Source organism: Halichoeres trimaculatus, unplaced genomic scaffold (genome assembly GCF_033239565.1).
Source record: "Halichoeres trimaculatus isolate MK-OKI-2021-1 unplaced genomic scaffold, fHalTri1.1 fHalTri1_scaffold_42, whole genome shotgun sequence".
Taxonomy (NCBI): domain Eukaryota; kingdom Metazoa; phylum Chordata; class Actinopteri; order Labriformes; family Labridae; genus Halichoeres; species Halichoeres trimaculatus.
In genome coordinates, this window is record NW_027437220.1 from 135,926 (window position 1) to 159,444 (window position 23,519).

Sequence of the window (23,519 nt, forward strand, 5' to 3'; positions counted from 1 at the left end):
GGGGAACCCTCTGGGCCTTTCAAGGTATTCAGTGGAGGCCTAATAAAAATATTAAAAGAATTCCTTAATAGTTATTTTATTTCTTTATTTATTTTTTATTTATTTATTTTACTCAATGAAATCATAGTAATGAGTTTTATATTATTTTTATAAACTTGTCCTGGCAAACAATGGGTTTATATAACTAAATGAAAAATGGACCAATCACAATTTTCCTTTTGATGGTATCTGGGTAAATCAGCGACACATTCTGGCAGGCAGGGCCTTCAGTAACTGCAACGAATGCCTGTGTAACTCAAGGGAATGTGGACACAATTTTACAATGACAGCTGTCTTAGCCAATCATATTTATTTCAGGTGTGGGTGGGATCATTTCCTGTCATCTTCCGTCCATTCGCGAATACTTACCAAACACCCCCCCCCCCCCCCCCCCCCCCCTGCTCCTCTGCACTCAGAGGGGGCCATATTTTACTTGACCAAAAACACAAATAAACAGGCTCCCACCAAAAAAAATCTGATATCGGTCTGCATTCACGCTTTATTTAGAGAATTTTCAATGCGTTACTTTCACACAAAAACACCGCTAAATAAGGCTCTAGTTCTCATCGTGTCGTAAAACGGCGCTACCTCTGCTGCAGAGCCACAGCTGGCTACGAGGCTCTCGCCGCTTAGTTTATCAGTCCGCGCGCACGGCGTGCCAGATATAAACAAACGCAGGTAGTCTGCCAGGACGAAGAGACACGATGAGAACTAGAGCCTTATTTAATGGTGTTTTTATGTGAAAGTAACGAGCTGAAAATTCTCTAAATAAAGCGTGAATTCAGACCGATATCAGATTTTTTCGGTTGGAGTCCGTTTATTTGTGTTTTTGGTCAAGTAAAAGATGGCCCCGTCTGAGTGCAGAGGAAACCGGTGGTGATGGTGAGATGAAGCCTCATGAAGCATCGAACCACTTAAGCCCAAGTGGTTTGAGAAAGGGTTCATCTCGCGAAGCTTCATGTGCTCACGAAACCACCTGCTGATCAGGCACACAATCACAGGCAGTTATAGCTTAACCACATAATGTGTGATTGAACTTCTGTGCCTATTTTTGCTCTTGGGAACGACTGTTAATTACAAAAATGAAAATAAAAAAATGTTCAACAAAATAAATTCTCTACATAAATGAACACATGTTCATATAAAACAGCATTTTTTAATATTCTGTGTGTAAATTCCCCATAAATGGTAGTATCAATGATATGGCAGGTTGTGTAATAATGCTTTTCTGTTGCTTTAGGAAAATTGCATGAGCTCAAACAGGCAGAGCACAGTGAAAGTGTGGAACTAGGGAGCACTGAATATGCTTATATATGGGCAATATAATATAATATACAGTACAGGGGAGATTTTACTCTTTTTTATTTTGAAAACTAAAACTGCTTTCCCAACTCTAGTATCAACACTATAAGTGACTGATCAACTCTATCAAAAGCCTACATTTTGAATAGAATAGAATAGAATAGAATAGAAAATACTTTCTTTATCCCCGAGGGGAAATTCAGGAGTCACCGCAGCATCTAAGAAAACAAAAGTAAGAAAGAGCATGGAAAGTGCAACAATGTCCATAAGAAATTAGATGATGACAGCCCGTCCACCACTCTCCAGCCCAGCCAATCTCCACCTCCACAGGGTCCAGGACTGAGCCTCCCCAGCAGTCTGTTCAGTCTCTGTCTCCTGGATCCTGTCTGCTCACAGCAGGCGAAGCTCCTCCAATGTGGCATCCGATGTCAGCTCCGTCAGCCACGTCTGTGAACAGCACGATGCCGCTGGGTTAGCATAGCTAGCTCGTCCATCCCCCGGAGCTAGATCCCACGTTCCCAACAACGATGGATGGAAGGACAGGTCCACGTCGTCACCTCCCAGCTCACATCCGAGAACCAGCACGTCGTCCTCACCTCCTCCTCAGCTCGAGGGAAATCATCAAGCCTTACACCAGTTAGCATTTACATGCTACAGGCTGCTAACAGCTAATTTCGCATGTAAACAATGCAGCCATGGTTACATGTAGGATCTCCAGACAAACACAGGAGAAAGTAGTAAAAAATATCACCTGGAATGGAGCCTGATGGGCTTATGCTGCTGTCAAACCTCTCGGTAAGCTCTGAACCACTTTCCGAAGCAGTCACGTGGTACAGTCGGGCAACGAGGCTTTGGACGTCATCATTTTTGGCTCCTCCTCCTAATGAAGCAAGCCTCGATGCGCGCTTCGAAGCCTCGGCACATCTTGTAGCATCACTAGAAACCGGCACACGAGCAGGGAGGAGGTGTTTGGTGTGAGTGCTCTGGGCTTCTGCTGCACAAAAACACTGCTGTAGGGGTAATTTCTGCCCTAAACCTTGTGATAGGACCCAACTTGTTCCATCCCAGAGTATCACTTTGATGGATAAACGCCTAACTGTAGCTGTGAATGAGTGAGGAGAAAAGAGAAGATCTAGTTGGCAGAACGTGAATAGAAATGGCGGAAAGTAATGGAGAAGACTGTGTGGTTGCTGGATTACTTGAAACCCTGTTTTTGTTTTTTGTACAATTTTATATCTTAATTTTTTTAATTGTTTGAAGTTGTGTTAAGTGTTGCAGTGTTCAGGCACATGATAAATTTGTAATCCCACAAAACTATCAATATACTAAACTTCCATGTCACATGATTCTGGCTATTGTTTTTATTTCTTTGTTTTATTGTTTATTGCCACGTGTGGTCCCATGGTCCTACTGGAGGCCCAGTGGCTGGGGCCACGATTCGCCACTGATGACAAGTATGTGTGTGTGTTTTGTCTCTCCTTGTATCTTGTTATCCCTCCTCCTTGTTTTTCTTTTTTCTGCTCTCTTTCTCTGTTTCATTTTCTCTCTCTGCTCTTTTCACAGCTCAGTCAGCCAGTTCTGCGAATAATCCATCTTGATGTCTGGTAGAAATCTTCGTTTCGTCTCATGGAATGTCAAAGGAATGAATGATGTCGTCAAAGTCAACAAGGTAATATCACACGTGCAACACCTGAAGGGGAGATCTGTGCTTCTTACAAGAAACTCACCTTCGCAATTCTGAAATATCTTGTGTAAAAAGGGCTTGGATGGGTCACTTATTCCACTCTGGGTTTACTGAGAGGGTAAGGGGTGCTTGCAATTGTTATACAACTCCTTCGAAACCTCTGTTACTATATCTGATCCTAACGGACGTGTTGTTATAGTCTCTGACAAACCACCCCTGTAGTCCTGGCTTCAGTGTATGCTCCCACTTGGAATGATGAAAAATTTGTATCTTTTTTTTTTTTTCTTCTTCACTTAATCTTTAAGACCACCTTATCATTGTTTGGGGCGATTTTAATCTGGTATAGGACACCACACTTGATAGATCATCTGCTAAACATATCGCTCAAACAAAATCAGCAACCACCTTAAAATTTCATACAGACCATTTGGGATTGTCTGACCCTTGGAGAACTAGGTTTCCTTACAACAAAGAATTTTCCTTCTTTTCTCATGTGCACCATAGCTTCTCACAAATAGATTTCTTCCTACTGGATAATAAACTGTTGCACAGTACTGTTGCCTGTGAATATCATAGTATAGTCATCTCTGTTCATGCCCTTGCATCAGTAGACATTACTTTCTCCCTCTGCAGACCTGCTCACAAATTCTGGAAATTTAAGTCACAGTTGCTCTCTGAAGCTAAATTTAAAGAATTTCTCATTGAGGAAATCAATTTCTTCTTTAACAATTACAATAATTGACATGCCTGATATCAGCAGTGATATACTGTGGGATTCTTTTAAAACATATTTACGCGGGCAGATCATCTTATTTGTTTCCCATTCTAAAAAATCATAGCTTTCTAAGTTGACAGAACTATCCGATAAAATCCGTATTTTAGATGCCTAATACGCCTCCAATCCCTCAGCTGCATTATACAAAAAGAGATTACAGCTACAGTCTCAATATGAATTGCTATCAACCAGCAAAGTTGAAATTCAGCTTTTACAAACAAAGCAACGCTTCTTTGAACAAGTTGATAAACCTGGCAAACTATTAGCATATCAAGCCCGCTCTGCAACTGCCTCTAAACTCATACCTAACATAGCATCCCCAGCTGGGTTAGTTACAACAGATCCTAGGGAAATTTTTAATACTTTCTCTAATTGTTATTTAACACTCTACTCGTCCGAAATCTCCTTCCACAACTGGTCAGAGCCAAACCCCCTAGACTACTTTACATTCCCTCAAGTAGACAACAATGTGTTTAGTAATCTAGGAGCCTCCATAACATTTGCTGAGGTCCAAGAAGCTATCGGGTCTTTACAAAGCTCCAAATCCCCTGGACGGATACTCCACAGAATTTTTCAAAACCTTTTCTAGCAAACTAGCTCCCATCCTAGCAAGGGTATTTAATGATGCGTTTGCAAGAGGGAAACTTCCTTCTACATTCTCAGAAGTGTCAATAACCTTGTTACTTAAGAAAGATAAAAATCCTCTCCACTGCAGCAGCTATAGGCCCATCTCCCTCTTAAATGTTGACTCTAAAAATTGTCCAAAGTGCTCGCCACTCGTCTCCTGAAGGTCACCCCTACGCTAACGAACCCGCACCAGACCAGTTTCATCTCTGGTCGACAATCTTTTTCAGTAATACTAGAAGGTTATTCAACATCATCTGCTCTTCTTCAGACTCCATCCCGGCTGAAATCATCCTATCTCTAGACGCCGAAAAGGCTTTTAATCGGGTCGAGTGGAGCTACTTGTTCCATATTCTAAGTAAATTCAGTTTTGACTCCAACTTCATATCATGGATTAAGCTTCTTTACATTTCCCCCTGTGGCTAAGATTAATATTAACGGTATAAAATCTAATTCATTTCCTTTATCCTGGGGCACTCGTCAGAGATGCCTGCTTTCCCCATCTCTGCTTGCTCTAGCCGTCAAGCCCTTAGCTGTATGGCTTCGTTATGAAGATAAATTTGAAGGGATTTTCTCGATTTGGCTTATTTCTTTATGCAGATGACCTTCTGCTTTACATCACCGATCCAACTTCATCACTTCCTGTTATCTTGGATATTCTAGAACAATTTATGAAATTATCTGACTATAGAATTAATAGGGATGTCCCGATATTACATTTTCACTTCCGATACGATACCGATACTGCAGCATTGAGTATTGGCCGATACCGATATTAATCCGATACAATGTCAGCATTAAACATGCATACTTTTATTACTTATTTTGTAGTATGTCTGTCATGTTAGAAAAGACTTGATTCAGTGATTTTATTCAAACAAAGAACAGCAGTCAGCAACAGTAGGTATGAGGAAAAACTGACCCATCTATTATTAACCAACGGGTAACAGAAATTTTAACATTAAACATGAAAAAATACTAGTAATTGAATAAAATAAAGAATAAATTAGAAAATCCAGAAAATAACCTAAATAAATCAAATAAAAACAGCAGGAGCGGAGTCTGGAATGGACTGCTTATATCAGAGTGCTTATATCGGAGATTTTAGATGCATTCCGATACGATACCGATATTTGTTTTTTTTTGCTGATATCGGACCGATATCCGATATTAATATCGGACTGGGACACCTCTAAAAATTAACCTACATAAAAGCGAGTACCTTCCAATTAACTCCACTGCAGAGAACCTCCCTCTCGCTCTCTTTCCTTTTAGGAAAACGACCCAAGGATTAAAATATCTTGGTGTTCTTGTAACAAAACCATTCTCTGAGTATTTTTGCAAAAAACTTTCAACCTTTACTTGAGCACTGCAGATCAGATCTGACCAGGTGGTCCACTATCCCTTTACCTTTACCAGGTCGTATCAACCTGATCATAATGACGGTACTTTTCCCTGCTTTCTTTATATCTTTCAACATGTTCCAGTGCTCATCTGCAAATCTTTTTTTTCTTCACTTGGCCAGCTGATTAATTCCTTTTTTTACGGTGCAATAAATAAGCTAGAATAAAGATCAACTCTCCAACTTCCTAAATCTCTCTGGGGTCTGGCCTCACCTGATTTTTACTGATACTACTGGGCTAGCAATATTAGCAAATCCTTTATTGGAATGTTAAGATGGCTCCTAATAATCACCCTCTATGGGCCTGCATGGAACTAGCCTCCTCACCCGTTGCGTTATGGTCAGTGATTTGTTCACAGTTACCTTCACCAATCAAGCGAATAGCACAGAACGCCATTATTTCTGAGACCTTGAAAATTTGGAGTCAATTAAGGAAACAATTTGGCCTACATTCCTCATCGAAACTTGCTCCAGTTTATCAAAACCTTTTATTTCTTCCATCCTGCTCCGACTCAGCTTTTGAATCCTGGTCAAATAAAGAGACCAGAGACCTTGATGGATTCCCTTCTTTTGACCAAAGTAAACCATAAATCCCAGACCTCAGTCTTGTAAAACTCAATGTTCAGAATAAACCCCACCTCCCTCCACTCCCTCGGGGCTATTTGGGACCAGGACCCCAGAATCACAATCTCCGACAAACAAAGGAACCGCATACTTAACCTTGCTCATACTTCTTCTATATGCGCCAGACAACAACTTCTACAATGTAAGATTTTACGCAGGAGACACTTCACTAATGTGAGACTAGCCAAAATCTATCCAGATAGAGACGACTCCTGTAACAGGTGTAAACTGTCTCCAGCTGAGCACATGCATATGTTTTGGTCATGCACTAAACTGACTGATTTTTGGGGCACCATTTTTGATACATTAGGGAAAGTCCTTGGCTGCACTGTGAACGCCGACCCTCTTATTGCTCTTTTTGGACTGTTTCCATCCTCTGGCTGGTCAAAATTTTCATATTGTATTTTTGACTTTTCTACCTTGCTAGCAAGTAGGCTCATTCTTCTTAAATGGACTCATTTATCCCCACCTACACATAACAGATGTATTCAAGAAATTTTACATTGCATGAGACTTGAGAAAATCAGATTCTCCCTGAAAGGTTCCCTTAAGACCTCCCATGAAATCTGGCAACCCTTTTTACTTCATATAGATACCCTGTCATTGAGGCTGAAAACCTATGAACTACTGACTTGCTGATTTTCTTTCTTTCTTTATTTATTAATTTTCTTATTTATTTATTTATTTATTTATTTTCATTATTTGAATATTATTACATACTTAAATGCATGTTTCTCCTTTCCTCTTTTTCTTTCTTTTTCTCTTGTCTTTCCCTTCCCCTTCATTTCTGCGATACCACTTGTCCACTTGTTGATACCCCATGTCGATTGAGTGTGTTGTCTTGTCTCTTAGTTCTTGTAGTGTGAATAAGTGTGATTGAATATAATGTTTTTGTTCCGAAATTGTTCTGCTTTGTGTACCTGAAATGTCTTTTTCTTTCCTGTACACATAACAGAAAATATAACGAAAATCTTTGACAAAAACACACACACACACATTATGGCTCTGTGACAGGTTGCAGGTCTAGAAAGAAGTGTCTGAGTAAAATCCTAAAAAAGAACTAGCATAAAAGAATAGCTCCCTAAAGGATCTTAAACCCCTTAAAACACTTAAAACCCACAAAGAGAAAAGAATGAAACTGGTGTTTTGTGTTTAAAAAGTTCCTTGACCCAATTATAACCGTGTCCAAGGTTCAATATAAAAAGGTCCTGTGAGGGTACTTAACTCAGAGAGGGGTGCATCCAACGTTGCTTCTCCTCAAAGCTAATGCCAGTGCCTCACAGCAACGGTCCCCTTGGCAACTCCACGGTGACTCCCCAACATCAGCCTCCTTCTCTTCACAGGAAACCGTAAAGGCCCACAACTGGCTGCTGCTTCTTCTTCCTAGAGCAATCGGGTCTTTTCAGGGTTGCTTCTCGTGCTTTGCTTGCGGTCCTACTGTCGTCCCTCTCTGCTATCTGCTGCTCTTTTTAGGTGTCTGTCCTGAAGTCCTGCCCGCCGGTCTCCAATGAGCTGGTTTTAGGGGGGGGTACTTCAGGGCCAGTCAGAAAAGTCATTACCTACCCACACACTTCATATAACACCACATGCAATAAAAATATAAAAGACCAACCCTGTCACACAAACACAGATTCCGAAGATTGTCATTTAGGCTCCTGTATGGCAGCTGTTACTACTGTAAGTTGTGTCTGTGACTGTTGAGGACCTGACTGTAACCGGCGTACTGCCGGTAAACATCAGAGCAGGTTATTTTGACTTTTTTTCTCGTCCTTTCGACTTTGATCTCAAATTATTTTTTGACTGTATTCTTGTCATTTCAACTTTATTCCCGTCATTTTGACTTTGATCTTGAATTTGTTTTTCAGCTTTATTCTAGTCATTTCCACTTTGATCTTGAAATTTCAATTTTATTCACATCATTTCGACTTTATGCTGCATTCCATTTGTATTCGGAAGTCAGAATTTGCGAGTTCCCGGTGGGAACGGCCAACAGGAACAGCTCCCGAAGTCGGAATTTCCGACTTGTAAGTTAGAGCACCCACACCAACCCCGAGTTCCCAGTAGGAGATTCTGAGTTCAGTTGTACAATGTAAATAAGCTTCTATTATATTATATATATACATATTCTTTTCTAACAATTTCTGACTAGTGTTTGTTGCAATTAAGCAGCTTTGTATACATAGTATAATTCGATGTTTATTGTCCGAATTCTGAGTAAGCACAGTCATTCAATATATAGTCCACTCAATGTATCCCACAATGCATTTTGTAAAGTAGTGTATTAGAGATGCTCACTATAATAGCAATATATACCATCATGAGTTCAAACTGAAGGAATGGCTGATTACATGATTAGTGATTACTGATAACATGAAAAATCTTTAAAAACTGTCAGAGAATGACTCTAAGCTCTCTGCTAAACTTTCAGACAAACGTGTCTCACAACTTCGAGTAGAGAAACAAACAACACAGACGTTAGCCGCTAAATTTTTCATTGCGGATGATGCATTCACCGGACTTTGTAATTCTCAAATATAGCATAAGTTGCTGTGCAAATATATGGTTTATGAATTTTATAAATAATGTGTAATAAGTTATTCTATTTGGCTGTTGCGGAAAATACGCCAAGTATAACATTAGTTATCACTGAAATAAAAAACGTTTTGCAGTGTTTGAGAGTAATAATTACTGTAAATCCCTAGCCGTCCATGAGCGATGCGAGTGTAATTACGTCACTGTTAGCGGCTGGCGAGTGAGTGAGTAGTGTTGGAAATGTTGTTTTAATTTAGCTGATGTAGTCCACTACATCTAATTCACTATATAGTGAGGAGTGAGTAGAGAATGAGTGAATGATTTCGGACACAACCTAAGATAAAAGTTTCTGTCTCCTCCTTGCTCAGAGTTGCTCTTACAACCTTCCTGAATCACTCTTAAGCTAAGACTCCTTGCTAGGAATTTTTAGTTAGGAGCTCTCTGAGAGGACTCTGAGAACCTTTGTGAATATGGGCCCAGGTTATCTCTGTGTGTGTGTGTGTGTGTGTGTGTGTGTGTGTGTGTGTGTGTGTGTGTGTGTGTCATGTTTTAATTCTTTTTTGTATTTTTAGTATAGTATGGTAACAGTATTTTTATATTTCAAATTCGGACTTTATATTTCAAAATCAGATCTCTCCCATTTTTTTTCACAGGAAATCTTGTTCTGGAAAGCAAAAGATACAGAGTTTGAAAACCCATGGCACAGCATCTAAAAATTCGGAGGCCTTTTAGCTATGGATACCATCTATGGATAACTGTTAAACCTGAATCCGGAGACAACCCCAACCTCTTTCTGAAGAGTTTGACCTTGCCCAGGCTGGTCTTGGAAAAAGGCATGCCGACATGTCCAGGGATATGGGCCATGAAGAGGTGATATATTAAGAAAATGCAACCGTAACATACAAGTGACTTGTTATGCAAATTAGTTGATTACTGATTTAGTGTTGTAGATAATCTACAAAACACAGCACTGAAGAGTGAAGAAGATTAAAAAACAAGTTGCTGTGATAGAAAACCTGTTGTAAGTCCCCCCCCCCCCCCCCCCCCCCCCCCCCCCCCCCAAGTTAAAAGCTAAGTCGAATAATAAGTAAATGCGTGCTTCTCTTCATAAATATCTGAAGATACTACATGTATTATATGGGATTATTTTACTTGAAGATGCAACTTACATTACCCGTTTTTGCTATTCTTTTCAACCAAGATTCTTATTGTACTTTTGTAGAGGAATAGACCATTTTGAGACGGGTAAGGCAAATGCCTTGAGCCAGGAAAATGGAGAAGTCATCAAAACGTAAATCTAGTGTGTAAATACATGAAGTTATCCTTGTGCATTTGTTTTCAACACAAGTAGTTTACATCTACTGATTATGCTTACTGTTTGACAGTGTTGATGATATCTTGGAAACCATGTGTCGAGGAGTTGATGTTGAAAAGCAGTTCCATATCCAGATCTCAACAAACATCCTTGAGAGAGGCCTTCTGCAGTGGTAACGCCAGCAGAAAAATTCCCCCACTGCTACACTGGCAGTCACCTTCTTTGGAGTCACCCACCTGTGTCCACAGGGGTGGACACAGGTGGCGTCCGAAAAAAAATTGTCACTGGTAAATCACCAGCAACACTTTTTCAGTCTTACACAGAGTCTTACAGAGCAAGCAGAAAATTAGATCAAGACTTAGATATTGATTTAATTATTTAGTCATATTGTTCTGGCTTTTCTAACAAAACTGTGTCCCTGACCCCTGTCCATGATTCTCCTAAGAACCATGTGTCTTAAAGGGGTTCAATTTTATGATCTTTAAGCTACTGAATGAGAGTTTGTAAAAAAATGAAAATAAAAAAGAGGCCATCCTATGTTAAACTTTCATCTGTTAAAAAAGATATGCACTTACTGAAGGATTTCTATTCTTGAGAAGTGTGTTATGCTGCAAACTTTGTTTCTCTTCTCTTCCTGTCTTTTCCTGTCTAAAGTCTTATTTACTGCTGGTACAAATTAGAAGAATTATAAAAACATGCAAATTATTTTGTTTGAGCACCACAGTAAATGCTTTGTTTTGTTTTGTTTTGTTTTGTTTTTATGTTGAAATGGTGACTGGAACTGAAGGTCGATTCTTTGAGGGACCTCAACATAACAAAAGCCCACAATATTCTCTGACTGATTTTGATTGTGGTCTCTTCAGCGAGGTAGCTCCAAGGCTATCTCGCTAGGCTAAACTTGCTTCGTAGAACAGGGCCCAGGTCCCTTTGCAGATGCGGAAGGAAAACATGCTGGACAAAGAAGAGGTGGATGCTATCAGAGGGATCTAGAAGACCTTCATCTTCAAGGCTGTGAAGACTCTCATAGTGCACATTTGTTACAGCCATCCTTGCATCTCGCCACAGGCGTTCTAGTACAAGTTCTAGTACAAGTACAATTAACTTCAAATTCTCACAGTGCATTTGTTTTGTTTTTTTACCATAGATGATTTTTTTTGCTGAAAATTATAAATAAATGCATAAATACCATTGATTGTGCACCCTCTTTCCTGACGGGAAACTGCCCCTGCCACACCCCCTGAAAGTGAACATGCACCGTGCTATGTCAGCATTTTCAACTCCTTGGTCTCATTGATCAGACTTTGTGCAGCGCTAACAGCTCAGTAAAAGCATGGGTGATGTTCTCCGGCATCTCAACCTGGCTGGAAAATGTTCTAAAAAGTTGCATCTCCTGGTTGACAACAAACTGGAAATAGTCCACATCTAGGGGCAATTTTTGTGTGAATTGAGAAAGTTTGATTAGAAGCCACTGAAGAAATTCCCGTTTTTAGTTCCTCCTAGAAAAAAATAGCTCCATGCTTCTTTTTCTTTCATCAAATTAACTCTAGAACTTAAAAGGAGCAAAAAGAGGACAACTTTATGTCGAAACGAAACATGCGCACTGCAGTTAATCTGTAATCTATCCCGGTAGTTTACCTTCATTTAAACTTGCAAACACTTGCCACAAGGGATGAATGGAGCAATAAAATGTTTTCAGGGTCTGTGAAACGTGCGATGATTGGCACATGGAGGGAGAGCTGACATATTCACAATTCTTCCAGTATTTATTCAGTGTAAGAAGACAGTAAAACACATGAATTGTCTTCTAAAATTTCCCTTGTACCTCTGTTCCTTTAGCGGTGCTACACGGCACAACTGTGACATCTAGTGGACGAAATAAATAATTGCATGCAGCTAGATGTCTGAACGGTGCTGCACTGAAACCTGTGACCATCGGAATATGTGACCGCAGGGGGCGATGGCGGGCATTGACTATGTGTGCATTGTCCAAAAAAGAGGAGGAGAAGTTGAGTTACATAAATGGCGTACTCAAAGATACATCTGGGGTAAATGTTTGCAAAATCTGAAGAAATTGTGTGTAATTTATACAAAGCAGTCGATTGATGTTGCTTTATCTGCTACCCACGAGTAAGCACCGCTTGTGATGGCTTCCTACTGATAAAGGAGAAACCATCGTATATACAGCTACATAACCCAGGAACTAAAAACCCTACATTAGATCAGGCGACTTTTAAAGGAAATGTATACTATAATCTACGTTTGCTAAGAGCTACATTTTATGTAAAAGTCTATATGAACTGTTTCAAATATGTAGTTCGCTGTGCCTGCTCTCTCATGAGATACATGTACAAATCCTTTTAAATTTACGTTTTAGTTCATCTATACTTATCTTCACGATCGTCATATAATGTAATCCCTCTAAACATGTTCAATAAATGAGTAAAAATTTAAAATGAGTGTTGTGGCTATAATTTAAAAAAACAACTATTTAAGAACATGCTGTAAGGAGACAACAGCGTAGCCATCAGATAATGTGACCCTGCTTTACTCACATAATAACTGATTAAATCACCCACATAACTTTTAATGTGGGCATTTGTCATCCTCTCACATTGATCTGGACTCAAGTATTCCTATTATGGATCATCATACAGTCAGAAACACAGAGCTAGGCGCCGCCCTGTTGGCTATGGCTGCCTTTTGCAGCAGCTCTCTCTTTTTTTGTCCATTTTTTGTCTTTTTTTTTTTTGTCTCTTTTTCGTAATTTTTGTATTTGGAGTAGATCATTTCTTTGTTTGGCTCATTTGTTGGTCATGGACACAAAACTTTTTGTGGCTTCAGTGATATTTTTACTATTTTTGCTCCTGTGTTTGTCTGGAGATCCTACATGTAACCATGGCCACGTTGTTTACATGTGAACTCAGCTGTTAGCAGTCTGTAGCATGTCAATGCTAACTGGTGTAAGGCCTGATGTCTTCCCACAAGGTGAGGAGAAGGAGGTGAGGACGACATGCTGGTCCTCAGGTGTGAGCTAAGAAGTGACGATTTGGACCTGTCTTTCCATCCATTGTTATTGGGGACGTAGGATCTATCTCCAATAAGATGGACGAGCTAGCTATGCTAACCCAGCAATAGAGGGAAAACCAGAGGGCAGAGTCACATCATGCTATTCACAAACATGGCTAACGAAGCTAACATCAGACACCAACGCCATGTTGGAAGAGCTTCACCTGCTGTGAGCAGACAGGATACAGGAGACAGAGATGGAGCATGACTGAAGAAGCTCAGTCCTGGACCCTGTGGAGGTGGAGTCTGGTTGAACTGGTTGAACTGGAGAATGATGGACAAGCTGTCATCATCTATTATGGACCTTTTTGCACTTTCTTACTTTTGTTTTCTTGATTGCTGCCGTGATTTCAATTTCGTTGTACATGTTACAATGACAATAAAGTTCTATTCTATTATTTTCTGTTCTATTCTCTCCCACACAATCAACACAATCCCCCAAACTTGTATACAGGCACAGCACAGATGAACATGACAAAACTTACACACAATAAACATAGATAAATATGGGGAATGAACTGATACAGACAACAGAACCTCTCCTTCTCTTTTAGCGAACCCCCTTCAGTCTAGGATGCATCTGCCAGAATACCATACACATTCTCGGTCCCACATAATCAAGAAAGGGAGTCCATGTATGATGAAATGTTCCAATTTTCCTTTTTGGTGCGATATGTCAAATAATCTATGGGAAGCAGTGCAAATGTAACTTTGTGCCATTCTTGAGAGGGTTGGTGTCTTTTCTGAAATCCATTTAAGTTACAAACTTTCTTGCAGCATAGGTCAACATTCCACAGTTTTTCATTATAGGTGTTCTTGATTTTAACCCCAACAGAAGGCATACAAGGGTCCATTCTCCAATCCTTGTTAAAAAGCACACTTTGAAACAATTTTCCCAAAAAATTCCTGTATATACACACAAGACTACATAGTGTGTATATAGCTACTGATCTGTGTTACACTTGGTACTCTTTTAGACTTCTGAAGGTCCATTCTATTTCTAAGATGAGGCGATATCTTTATTCCTGTTTGAAATGCTTTTTTCTTCCCTAACATTTATCTGAATCACCCCTTTAGCTAAGCATGAGTAGTAGATCTGCACAATATTGGAGCCATATTTTTGGTTCCATGATATCAGTTTCCCTTTGCAACCAAATAATACAACAGGGCCCAAGTGAGTATGAGGCCCTAGGCAAATTTCATTTGGGGGCCCCCTTACTCTGAAGCACTGACTTCTGTAAATGAATGCTGTATCATTCACACATGGTTATCGTTCACCAACACTTAATCTCTCACGTCCACTATAAAGTACACTATATCTCTTCAACATAATGCAAAGCACTCATAATTTTGATGTCTTTGTTAGAGATGTGGTCTTGTATTAATTTACTCTTTAGGATTAGATACTCTGCATGCAGTCACTGCTGTTTACTGAACAAGTATCATTGAATTGCTTTTGGTTTGCAAACTGAAAATTTCAACACACACTCACTGCGCTCAGGAGTTTCATAAGAGACAGGATGCTCTAACTCAGTGGTTCCCAACCTTTTCCAACTCAGGGCCCACTTTTAAGTCTCAGACATTTTCGCGGCCCACCCCCGACTGCTAAATACATAAAAACATACTACATCTTAAAACCTTTATAGATTAATTATCAATTTAACACAAACATAGTTTAGCCTTATCTAATGGCACAGTTTACAGTCAGCTCTATCTTTTTATCTGGGCTTGAAAAAAAGTCTTTTTTAATTTATTAGACAGGCTGATGCACAGTACATTTTATTCTAAAATCATACACTGGGTTATAATAGTTATACAACCATAGTTACTCATAGTTAAAGTAGTGAGTCAAGACAAATGGTAATAATTTATATGTTTGCGCCCCCCAGTCTGAAAGTCTGGACACGCCCCTGCACAGAGGTACAGAGTGGCATGAAGGCTTTCAGGTTTGATCTCTGAAAGCTGGAGGAAAACTCCTCTGCTGATTTTTAAAGAATGAGAGGAAAACAGCAAAACTATAACTTCCATCCCAAAGAGAGCAGAAAGGTGACTCCTGGGGGAGCGGGAGAAGGAACAGCGATCAGCTGCAGTGTAATATGCACGAGTGAACTCAGCGTAAGCACCGCACTGATCATCATATCAGACTCCGCAAACTGATCAGGATGAAATTTAAAGCAAATGTAAACCACAGAGTGACAGGGGCACTTCTGCTTGCGCTGACTTTATATACAGAAAACGTGCATCTGTAAACACTGATGAATGATCAGGGTGGGAATTGTTTTTCTTTTGTATTTCTATAGCAGCCAAAGGTGAAGAGGATTTAAATGACATGGAGCTCAAGAAAACGGGTCAGTCATGTCCAGCAAGGAAGGATGAGTGATGTGGAGTTACAATGGAGACAAGGCCTCCTGCAGGTAAATGAGAGATAGGAAACTCAGAAAATCTTCAGAAAAGGTTTGAGAGGCTTGAAGAGAAAACCAAAGGCTGCTGCTGTGCCACCGTTGGAACAATAAAGCAGAGGTGAACACATGAGATCCTGTGCAGCGCGCACATCAAGACAGAACATACTAAAATTACGCCTGTACCATTAATTTCATAACTGGGTTTGGTGGGTGGGTGGTGTATCTTTAATTCAATATTGTTCAGCCTGAATACTGAAGATGAAGACATGTTTTTGCAGTGATTTCACTTGTAGTCACATGCTGCCATCTTGTGGTCACAATGTAGGGTGACATCAGCTAAATTGGGCCACTTCTTGGTAAATAGCTTCAGGCATTTACAAAAAACAATGCATTCTATTAAAATGTGGTTTTATGGCTAATAATAATGGTTGTTTTCTTTACATTTTGTGTTGGAATTATGCAGTATTTTTTTTTAGGCCCTACAGGTCTTGATTGGTCAGCTGTGCCAACTTTTTTACACAAGCAGAGTTCAGGTAAAATGGGTCAGCTGATCAGGTAAAATGGGACGCTTATCGGGTAAGTTGGGCCAGTCCAGCTGCAAAGGGATAGTCATTAATTTTTATTGTTAAACAACTATCGATGTGGCAACATAATTTATTTCATATTATCAGGACAATTAATTACATAGTAAATGATGAATAAATGAATGAATAAATAGACACCAACTGATATGCTCATCGCAAATTGCAATGTGAACTTTGGCATAAAACACATTGATAAAAACAATAAAAACTGCAACCTACTAGGCCTTAAAATGGGATTTATGCAAAAACTGTTACTTAAAATACGAATTTAGACACATTCCTAACAGGTGAAGCCGTCATCGCCACAGATGCCGTTCTTTTCGCCATAGCTCTCATGGCACCTGACCGAGCAGTTAGAGACTTGATGATCCATTCCTCTGTTGCCTTTGGATCACCAGGTACCATGGCGAGCCATACAGAAGTGACATGGCTGGTTGTCTTGCTGTGTTTTCCTGTTGACCTTTTTACCCTTTTGTATTTTATTTATTTTTTTAATTGCTTTGGTTTGGTTTTATCTTTTGTGGCAATGTAGCTAAGGTGTTCCTCACTTGTGAGGTTGTAGCTTGGTGGTTTAGATCTTTTTCTTGTGGCCCTCTCTTGTGAATGGATGGGGATCAGGTCACTGAATAGCTCCAACAGACTAAAATGAGACAATAATAGACTACACGTGAATATACACATAAACTCAACTTTCGTTTGTGTGTGTGTGTGTGTGTGTGTGTGTGTGTGTGTGTGTGTGTGTGTGTGTGTGTGTGCATCATGCATGCATCTGTGTGTATGTTTTTCATTTAGGCTTTACATGATGAAGTATCACTTACTGTGGAAGTGGTTGGTTCTACTTCCCAGAAAGTAGTTTATTCCTGGGGTGTAAAGACAATGATCTTCACTGTCTTTCCACAGGCAAATGTTTTCGCAGCTCTGTGCAATATTATTTCACATTTTGTCATTCATTGCTTTGTACCACAACTTTATGTAGTTTTTATTTTACATGTTTTGCATTTTCAGTTGTCATGCACTGCTTTTGTGCAATTAATTTCACAGTTTTGCATTGCAGTATTTGGTGTCAGCCTTTCAACGCATTTTCTGCAAGGCACCTTTCCAGTTCAATATTGTTCAGCCTGAATACTGAAGATGAAATTGTTTTGCGGTGATTTCACTTGTAGTCACATGCTGCCATCTTGTGGTCACAATGTACAGCTTTGCACGTTTTAGTTCCAAGTACCATAAAGGCAGTAAAACTTGCTGATAACGCATTCTGAAGCACATAAAAATATTGAGTGATAATATTGTAATTTTTTCACTAAAAAGCAACAACCGCTCATGTTTTTAGAAGCCATAGCTGAGTTTCTACCTTTGCAGAGTGAAATAGCACGTCGTTACAACTCATTCAAAAAGTATTACCTAAAGTTATGTGACATGAGCTTAAAAGCAATTATGTGTTAATTAAATACTGATCCAAATAAAAAGCACATCACAGTTTTATGCATATAAGGCTTTGCAGAGCAAAAAAGACCATGTCATGATTCAATTTATGATTTGAGATGCTGAAGACATCTTTATTGCGTCTGTCAGCTTTTTGTAAGTAACTCAAAGCGTTTGATGTTTGATTTTGAAAGCTTTTTGTTCATCATTCAAAATCACTCTTGAACACACATTTTCCGATTGTTTTCTCCTGGATATGAATGCAACACAGGAAAAGTCTACGGAGGGCAGAGATAGCAGAAATATGATATGATGACAATAATCACAACAGTACTATGCCGGATGCCAAAACAGCACTGAAAACCCACAACAGTGAATAAGATGGATTTTTGTACAACACAGATCACACAGAAGTGATTAAGTGACAAAGTAGTGAGGACGGCAATACCCATGGACCTGTTTAGTGAAAGAAAAATGGTTTGCAGAGCGATAAAGGAAAATGAAAAAATATTTTAAATCGTGCTTTAAGTTCTCATGAAAACATGTTGGGCTGTTTCCGAAGTCATTTTGATGTAACTCGTAACTATGTCAAATATGAAAAGCTAAAAAGGAGAGAGAAAGCAGAGGTATTGATGTGTAATGACAAAAGCGCAACAACACCATGCTGTATGACGAAACAGCAACAAAGAGGCTCAGGACACTGGACTCTGGTTTACTCATTTCAGTAGTAGTGTCAAAAGCTTTATTTTGTCACAGTTCCCATTAATCTGCATCATAGAGTCGTTGTAAAGGACCAAAAACGCTTGACTTTAGCCATAAAAGCACATAAAAGGCTCATGACACGAAATTACATGGATTTGTACTCTGATTTGCTCATTTCAGTTCTTATGTCATAAAAGCATAATCATGCGTTGCGGAGCAAGAAACGCCAAAAAGACAGGACAACATGCTGTATGACAAAACAATCGCGAAAAGGCTCAGGACACGGATAATGTACTCTGAACTACTCGTTTCAGTGAGTGTGTCACAAAAGCATAATGATTCCACAGTTCTCTTTGACCTGCATCGCAGAGTCGTGGTAATGAGCCAAAACGCTTTGCAGAGCGAGAAACACCAAAAAAACCCAACAACATACCGTAAGACAAAACAACACCGAAAAGGCTCGGGACACGGGAGGTGAACTCTGATTTTCTCATTTCGGTGAGTGTGTCTCAAAAGCATTATTGATTTGCACAGTTCTCATGCACATGCATCATAGAATCCTGGTTAAGCACCAAAACGCTTTGCCTTAGCGAGAAAAACCTTTTAATGACATGTTATTCAAAATCATACTTTAAGCTTGAAGAACATTTATGCGCGATTTTTTTCCCTTGAATTTGAAAGTTTCTCACGTTGTGAGAGTTAAATAGAACAGCTTTTGCAGGAAAAAGCTAAAGAAGACAGGGAATGCAGAAAGGTGCAATGATCATAGAAAGCACTACAATATCATGCTGGATGCCATAAAAGCATATAAAAGGCTCATGACACCGAATTACATGGATTTTCAGCTCATTTCAGAAACAGTGTCACCAAAGCATAATGATTCAACAGTTTCTTGAATCTGCATCGCAGAGTCGCTGAAATGAACCAAAACGCTTTGCGGGCGAGAAACACCAAAAAGACACAACAACATGCTGCATGGCAAACAACATCGAAAAAGCTCAGGACACGGAATTACATGTATCGGTACTTTGAATTGCTCATTTCAGTAAAAGTGTCTTAAACGTATAATGATTCCACAGTTTTTCTTGAACCTGCATCAGAGAGTCGTTGTAATGAACCAAAACGCTTTGCGGGGCGAGAAACACCAAAAAGCCATGACAACATGGTGTATGACGAAACAACACCGAAAAGGCTCAGGACACGGGAAAAAGTACCTACTTTGGTTTACTCATTTCAGTCATAGTGTCACAAAAGCATTATTATGTTACAGTTCCTATGTACCTGCATCACAGAGTCGTGGTTAAGCACCAAAACGCTTTGCTTTAGCGAGAAAAACCTATTTATGACATATTATTTAAATCAAACTTTAAACTCTAGGTACACTCATTCGCGGATTATCTTCCCTTGAATCTGAAAGTTTCTCAGGTTTGGTGGTCAAATACCAGCGCTTTTGCAGGAAAAAGCTGAAGAGGATAGAGACAACACAGTAGTGCAATTGATCACAGAAAGAACAACAATGACGTGCTGGATGTCGAAATAAGGCTCAGGACACGGAATAACACGTGTTTGTACTCTGAATTGCTCATTTCAGTAATAGTGTCTCAAAAGCATCATGATTCCACAGTTTCCTTGTACCTGCAACAAAGAGTCAGTGTAATGACCCTAAACGCTTTGCAGGGCATGTGCAGGGCATTTGCAATAACATGCTGTATGACAAAACAACACCGAAAAGAGTCAGTACATAGGAGAAATTCTCGGAACAAGTAATTTTCGTGATTGTGTCACAAATGGACTACTGATTTGTACAGTTCTAATGCACCTGCATATAAGAGTCGTGGTTAAGCACCAAAACACCTTGCCTTTGCGAGAAAAACCTATTAATGACATATTATTCAAAATCATACTTTAAGCTTTAAAACACTTATTCGCGATTGTTTTCCCTTGCATTTGAAAGATTCTCACGTTTTGGATGTTAAATATCACAGCTTTTGCAGGAAAAAGAAAGCTAAAGAGGACAGAAAATGCATAAAGGTGCAAGAATCATAGAAAGCACTACAATACCCTGCTGGATGCCATAAAAGGCTCATGACACGGAAGAACATGGATTTGTACTCTGATTTGCTCATTTTGGTTATTTTTCCATAATGAAAAACTATTCATTTGCACAGTTCTCATGCATCTGCATCAAAGAATCCTGGCTAAGCCCCAAAACGCTTTGTTTATGCAAGAAAAACCTATGAATGACTTATTATTCAAAATAATACTTTAAGCCCAAAGTACAATTATTCGCCATTGTTTTCACTTTGTTTTGAAAGTTTCTCACGTTCTGGGGGTCAAATATGACAGCATTTGCAGTAAAAAAAAAAGAGGACAGTGAATGAAGAATAAATATATACAAAGAAAACATAACAATACAATGCTGGATGCCAAAACAGCACAGAAAAGGCTCAGGACACCGAATTACATGTATTTGAACTGTGTTTTGCTCATTTCAGGATTAGTGCCACAAAAGCATAATAATTCCTCGGTCTTTCTTGAATCTGCATCAGAGAGTCGCTGTAATGAACCAAAACGCTTTGCGGGGCGAGAAACACCAAAAAGACTAGAAAACATGCTAAAAAAGACAAATCAGCACAAAAAAGGCTCAGGAAACGGAGTGTACTCTGATTTATCATTTCAGTCATAGTGTCACAAAAGCACAATTGTTTTACAGTTCCCATCTACCTGCATAGAGTCGTGGTTTAGCACCAAAAAGCGCTTTGCTTTATCGAGAAAAACATGAAAATGACCTATTATTTTAATCAAACTGTTAACTCTTATTCGCATTTGTCTTCCCTTGAATTTGAAAGTTTCTCGCGTTTTGGGGGTCAAATATCACAGTATTTGCAGGAAAAAGCGTAAGAGGACAGAGAATGCAGAAATTTGCAATGATCATAGAAAGCACTTCAATCGCATGCTGAATGCCAAAACAGCAAAGAAAAAGGCTCAGGACACCGAATTACATGTATTTGCACTGTGTTTTGCTCATTTCAGGATTACTGCCACAAAAGCATGATAATTCCTCGGTCTTTCTTGAATCTGCATCAGAGAGTCGCTGTAATGAACCAAAACGCTTTGCGGGGCGAGAAACACCAAAAAGACTAGAAAACACGCTGAATAAGACAAATCAGCACAAAAAAGGCTCAGGAAACGGAGTGTACTCTGATTTATCATTTCAGTCATAGTGTCACAAAAGCACAATTGTTTTACAGTTCCCATGTATCTACCTGCACAGAGTCGTGGTTTAGCACCAAAAGCGCTTTGCTTCAGCGAGGAAAACATGAAAATGACCTATTATTTTAATCAAACTGTTAACTCTTATTCGCATTTGTCTTCCCTTGAATTTGAAAGTTTCTCGCGTTTTGGGGGTCAAATATCACAGTATTTGCAGGAAAAAGCGTAAGAGGACAGAGAATGCAGAAATTTGCAATGATCATAGAAAGCACTTCAATCGCATGCTGGATGCCAAAACAGCAAAGAAAAAGGCTCAGGACACCGAATTACATGTATTTGCACTGTGTTTTGCTCATTTCAGGATTAGTGCCACAAAAGCATAATAATTCCTCGGTCTTTCTTGAATCTGCATCAGAGAGTCACTGTAATGAACCAAAACGCTTTGCGGGGAGAGAAACACCAAAAAGACTAGAAAACATGCTAAATAAGACAAATCAGCACAAAAAAGGCTCAGGAAACGGAGTGTACTCTGATTTATCATTTCTGTCAAAGTGTCACAAAAGCACAATTGTTTTACAGTTCCCATGTATCTACCTGCACAGAGTCGTGGTTTAGCACCAAAAGCGCTTTGCTTTATCGAGAAAAACATGAAAATGACCTATTATTTTAATCAAACTGTTAACTCTTATTCGCATTTGTCTTCCCTTGAATTTGAAAGTTTCTCGCGTTTTGGGGGTCAAATATCACAGTATTTGCAGGAAAAAGCGTAAGAGGACAGAGAATGCAGAAATTTGCAATGATCATAGAAAGCACTTCAATCGCATGCTGGATGCCAAAACAAGCAAAGAAAAAGGCTCAGGACACCGAATTACATGTATTTGCACTGTGTTTTGCTCATTTCAGGATTAGTGCCACAAAAGCATAATAATTCCTCGGTCTTTCTTGAATCTGCATCAGAGAGTCGCTGTAATGAACCAAAACGCTTTGCGGGGCGAGAAACACCAAAAAGACTAGAAAACACGCTGAATAAGACAAATCAGCACAAAAAAGGCTCAGGAAACGGAGTGTACTCTGATTTATCATTTCAGTCATAGTGTCACAAAAGCACAATTGTTTTACAGTTCCCATGTATCTACCTGCACAGAGTCGTGGTTTAGCACCAAAAGCGCTTTGCTTCAGCGAGGAAAACATGAAAATGACCTATTATTTTAATCAAACTGTTAACTCTTATTCGCATTTGTCTTCCCTTGAATTTGAAAGTTTCTCGCGTTTTGGGGGTCAAATATCACAGTATTTGCAGGAAAAAGCGTAAGAGGACAGAGAATGCAGAAATTTGCAATGATCATAGAAAGCACTTCAATCGCATGCTGGATGCCAAAACAGCAAAGAAAAAGGCTCAGGACACCGAATTACATGTATTTGCACTGTGTTTTGCTCATTTCAGGATTAGTGCCACAAAAGCATAATAATTCCTCGGTCTTTCTTGAATCTGCATCAGAGAGTCACTGTAATGAACCAAAACGCTTTGCGGGGAGAGAAACACCAAAAAGACTAGAAAACATGCTAAATAAGACAAATCAGCACAAAAAAGGCTCAGGAAACGGAGTGTACTCTGATTTATCATTTCTGTCATAGTGTCACAAAAGCACAATTGTTTTACAGTTCCCATCTACCTGCATAGAGTCGTGGTTTAGCACCAAAAGCGCTTTGCTTTATCGAGAAAAACATGAAAATGACCTATTATTTTAATCAAACTGTTAACTCTTATTCGCATTTGTCTTCCCTTGAATTTGAAAGTTTCTCGCGTTTTGGGGGTCAAATATCACAGTATTT

The 23,519-nt window shown here is 39.3% G+C and overlaps 1 long non-coding RNA gene across 2 annotated transcripts in view; it reads left to right on the forward strand.

Annotated features, from left to right (window-relative positions):
- The window catches only part of LOC141786546 (uncharacterized), a 29,422-nt gene extending 18,084 nt beyond the window's left edge, over positions 1-11,338 (forward strand). The window contains exons 1-4 of one of the 2 annotated variants that reach the window (XR_012597828.1): positions 890-2,795; positions 2,905-3,010; positions 9,636-9,852; positions 10,368-11,338. This is a non-coding gene — a long non-coding RNA (uncharacterized LOC141786546). Of the gene's footprint in view, positions 1-889; positions 2,796-2,904; positions 3,011-9,635; positions 9,853-10,367 lie in introns of those variants that run through there. The other variant, XR_012597827.1, reaches the window with a different exon arrangement.
- Positions 11,339-23,519: the final 12,181 nt, after the last annotated feature.